This window comes from Dermacentor silvarum, chromosome 3, assembly GCF_013339745.2.
Source record: "Dermacentor silvarum isolate Dsil-2018 chromosome 3, BIME_Dsil_1.4, whole genome shotgun sequence".
Taxonomy (NCBI): domain Eukaryota; kingdom Metazoa; phylum Arthropoda; class Arachnida; order Ixodida; family Ixodidae; genus Dermacentor; species Dermacentor silvarum.
The window spans coordinates 73,923,504-73,928,610 of record NC_051156.1 but is presented as its reverse complement, the minus strand read 5'-3'; positions in this window follow the sequence as shown (position 1 = coordinate 73,928,610).

The following is a 5,107-nucleotide window of genomic DNA, read 5'->3' as shown; positions in this document are numbered from 1 at the left end:
GTAGACGCCGCACAGGCCGCGGTGTCAGTGGCGGCAATTCATCGCTGGCGCAAAACTTGGCTGCAAGCAGCGCAAGCTTAGGCTCTTCCTTGTGCCATAAGAAGCTGCATACGCACAAACGTGGCGCAAACATGGTGAAGTCGTCACTTATGACGACTACTCTTGCGACTGCTGTTGCCAACTCGCGCTGGCCACTTACCGAACGGTTTAACACGCCCATAGGAAGCCCCCTTAGGCCTTCTATTTTAAAGGGATGACGGTGCGTGGCACTGCGAATTTGCAAGTAGCGTGCTTGCTTAGATAAGTGTTTTCATAGTGCAGGTCTCGAGCGGCATTATCCTCTGTGCAGACAACCCCATTCTGGTGTTTCTTGAGATAAGGTTCCGGTGTTGGCGGCCAGTCCAACAGCAAACTTTCAATGAAACGCAGTGATTTCATTTCGTTAGGAGGACCGTCGTCGTCACAATGGTCATAGTTACCTGCTAGCGTGAGGAAAGCCCGAGGTAGCAATTTAAGAAACTAAAAAGTTGAAAAGCATCTTACAGGTATATCGGTTACGTATCGCAGAAGCATTAAAAATGTTCGAAATATTTTAAAGAGGTCGTAGTTTCGCTGCGAAGGCGAAACATCGATTGCGATAGCAAATTAGTAGACAGCTATACGAAGTAAAGATAGAAGCGTTATTGACCTTATATACTTGTAAACATTCGCTTGCTAAGTAAATTAAGAAGCACGGTGTCAGGCTCGCACCGGTAAACCACCGCGAGTTTCTGCGGTAATTGTTTGATGACCGCGGAAACTTGCTGTCAGGACGCTGGAGTGAGGAAGCGCGTCAGCTGCAGCGAACAAATTGACCTTCGTGCTGCCTCGCTTCAACGCGAAGTAAACGTCGAAAGCACCGCGCATACGAAGCTACCGGCCATCGGCATATTTTGTCCGCATCGCAGATAACTTTGAAGACGAGGCCTGCGCGGGCGCACACTTTGGCCTCGTCGCAGATCGCTTTCAAGGTACGGCGCCCACGCGGCCGCGCCGTAAGCAGCAGCCGCGGAAGGAGAACGCCACCCCCCCCCCCCCCCTAAATTTGTCACCTCGCCCTCCGGGCGTCGTGCGCGAAAGAAGAAGGCGCGCTTCCTACCCGCCTTCCTCCCTCGCGCGCGCCAGACTGAGTCGCGATCGTCGCTGACCCTTGCAAGCTTTCACTCTCACATACATCGCATGGCACGCGGCGACGATGTTATAGTGTTTGCTGTCTACGGAACATCACGGCGACGACGACGGCAGAAATGGCTTGGAGTGTCCACATAATTGCTATCGCAAGAACATTACAACCTACTACTGCGTGATTTTACAGCACAATAGGTGGTGTTAAAAGCACGACCTTTGAGATCAGCGTTTGCTTTCCGAGGCTCTGAGAGAGCCGTCGATGCGGGCTGTGATTTCAATATCGAGATATAGCTTTAGTAGAAAGTTACCTATCAGAAAGAAAAGTAGAAAGCTACCTATCAGGAAAAGGGTCAGGCAAGGAGACACAATTTTTCCAATGCTCTTTATTGCATTCAGAAGAATTGAGGTATGAGCGACTGAAACATATTTACCTTATCATAAATGGTCACTTGTAGACAAACACAAGTACTTCAAAATCTCGACAAATGAAACATCCAGACATCGTCCTAGCCAGTACATCACACCCTCTCAAGCCAGAAATGACTGTTTTAAGTACAGCTTTATCCCGAGAGGTATTGCAGAATGGAATGCGCTCCCCGACTCTGTCATGTCAGCCTCATGCGTTGAAGAATTTTTACAATGTGTACACGATATTCTTTTTGCCGCTAACTAACATGTGTATCATAACTTTGTCAAAGGTGTATCTGTTCACATTCTTCTTTCGTATTTCTGGGGGGAATTTGCACAGTGCATAGAATTTAAAGTGAGTCACATCCCTGTAGAGACGTGTGCAATTCCTCATTTACTTGCTTTTTTGTTGTCATACTGTATTATTGTATGTGTTCGTATCTTCCACTCCTGTAATGGCCCTTCATGAGCTGACAGTATTAATAAATAAATAATAATAAAATAAATAAATAATTCAAGCCTTTAGACTGGACAGGCATAGGAGTGGGGATCAATGGTGACTGAGTGAGTGAGTGAAAACTTTATTGAATATAAATAAAACAAGGCACGCTAGTTGGGGCCCCTATTCCAGGGCGAGCGCGAGCGGCTCGTTGGGCTTCGTCCAGAAGAGCCAATTGGCTCTCCCGGCCCTCGTCCGCAAGCCATGCCTCCCACTGCCTATTCCTCATGAGTGTATGTTTGAGTACTGTTCGGCTGTATCCGTATGGAGGCCTCTTGGGGCACTCCCATGTGATGTGTTTTAGTGTGGGTATGTCTGTGCACCACGGGAACTTGTCAATGAACCTCGGGGGATGTATTCTGTGTAGGTGGTGCAGGTTGGGTATGTATTAATACGACGCCAGTCCCTCTCCTGGTGACTGTTTATAGTCGAGTGAGGATGTCCAAAACGTATCCGCGGCTGCCTTTGCTGTAAATGGATGTCACGATATATCGGTCGCTGAGCCCTGTCACTGCTCGTACGTTTAATCCTCGAGCAGTACGGTCTGCCCTCACGTTCACTGCCAGTCCTTTGTGTGCCGGACACCATATGATAGTGTGGAGCCCTTCTAGTTGATTGAGTGAGTGAAACAACTTTTTTGACACCAGCGGATTAATGCCTGGGCCTAGGCCGCGCTAGGGGTGGTAGAGGGACCCTGTCTCCTGGCCGCCTCTCGAGCTCGCTGGATGGCCCATAGTTGATCTTGCTGATCTGAGTCATTGCCCAAAATTTTGATTATTGACTGGGGTGCCGTCTCATTTAGAAACAGGGGGCAAGCTGCTTGTGAGTCGGATAGTATGACAGCCGAATTGCTTTGGCGCTCGGCGTCCTGAATGGCCAAGGCGAAGGCTGCAGCCTCTGCCACGCATGCCGAGGAGGTTTTCAAGGAAGCCGTTGTTACGTTGTTCGGTCACGTAGAGACTACGGTGAACGTGGCCAAGCTGGTTCGACTAGCATCCGTGTAATACACTCCCGGTCCCATGCTGAAACGTTTGAAAACAGTGTTTGCCCTTGTTCTGCGTCATCCGGGGTGGTACTTGGGGTGCATGTTCTTGGGAATTGGGGCCACCGCAATGCGCGATTGAACATTGCGGTCTATCTGTGCCGTTTCCTCTCCGCAGTACTAGGGCCTCAGCGTGAAGCCTTATCTCGCCAATACTTCCCTGCCCTGAGTTGAAGAACAAAGTCGTTCTTTCAGAGCATACAACGTTGCGACGGCGTACTCGTCAAAAGTATTGTGCAGGCCTAGACCTTCGAATCTTCCGTGCTAGCGCATTCGGGATGACCAAGGGCGGCTTTGAAGGCTTTTCTGATTATTGTATTTGCCTTTATTATCTCTTGGTTCGTCAAGGCCTGATACGGAAGGGCGTATGTGATCCGGCTGATTACGAATGCGTGGACGAGGCTGATGGTCTCTTCTTCAGTTAGGCCCCGTCTCTGCTTCTTGCCGCTCTCCGTTTCCTGCAGTGACCGCCTTTAGTTTTTAAAGGGTATGTGTTGTTCCAGCGTTCTGCTGTATCCACATCCCCAATATTCTGAGTGTCTACTTCTCGCGCCGACGCACCGTCGAGAGTCAGAGTGATTGGCACTTAGTCTTTCTTCCTTGCGTATTTCGCAAGCACCCGAATGAGTTCTGATTTCTCGGGTGCACACGCCTTGTCCGCCGCCCTTGTATATTCCATGACTGCACCTATAGCCTTCTGAAGCGTGTCTTGCTTGTCCCCGTAGGACCCCTGGTGAGCCCGAAGCATGATGTCATCAGCATATATCGCACAACCGAGATTCGGGTGTATATCTAACTCCAGGGCTAGCTTTCTCATCCCAACATTAAATGGCTCCCTGAAGGGGGCCTCTGTTGGGACAGCTGAAAGTGTCGGAACTCGTGGAGCCTAGTCCGATTGTAGCCGTGCGGTCACTGAGGAACGACCGCACGTAGTCATAAATTCGTGCTCCGCAGTTTACCGCTTGCAGTCCCTGAAAAATTGTATGGTGGAAAATGGTGTCGAAGGTCTTTTTGATATCCAATGCGAATACAAATTTATCGTCCAAACCTCATTTGGGGTGCAGTACCTCGTGCTTCTAGTTGACATTAAGCGGAAGAAATGGAGCTGGGCAGGCCATGTAATGCGTAGGATGGATAACCGGTGGACCATTAGGGTTACAGAATGGATACCAAGAGAGGGGAAGCGCAGTCGAGGTCGGCACAAAACCAGATCGAATGATGAAGTTAGGAAATTTGCAGGCGCAAGTTGGAATACGCTAGCGCAAGACAGGGGTAATTGGAGATCGCATGGAGAGGCCTTCGTCCTGCAGTGGACATAAAAATATAGGCTGATGATGATGATGACATCATGCTTTAGTAGTAGAAAAACGTCCTGCGCCGACACGTGGGATCGGAAACCAAACATGTTGGAGGGGAACATGTTTAGTTCTATGTGGTTCGAGAGCCGGACCTGCACAACCTTTTCAAAATGGTTCCCTGCGCATGACGTTAGGGATATGGGTCGAAGGTTGTTGATGTCCCGGGGCTTCCGCGGTTTCGGAATCAGTGTTATTTTGGCTTCCTTCCATTCTTCAGGAAGGACGCCGTCCTCTGTCCAGTCCGTATTGTTAAAGAATGCGGTCAAGCTCCTTAGCGTGTTGTCACTTAGATTACGAATAATTGCGTTCGTGACCTGATCGACCCCTGGGGTGGTGTTCTTCCTGAAGGAATGTGCCGCAGCGTAAACCTCCTCAAAGGCTATGGGGGAGTCCAGTGCTGGTTGGTCCTGTCCAATTCGTAAACGGCTTTGATGGATTGCCCGGTCGGGGTCGTTCCTACAAATATCTATTTAATTTTTTGTATCATGTCGGCTTCCTTGCCTTCAAACTCGTTCTCCAGAAGCTATCAACGGCAAATATCCCAGCAACCTTCGGTTTGCAGATGACATTGTCCTGTTCAGCCACACTGGGACCGAATTACGAGCAGAAAAAATGAATGAGCACCTCAACCGA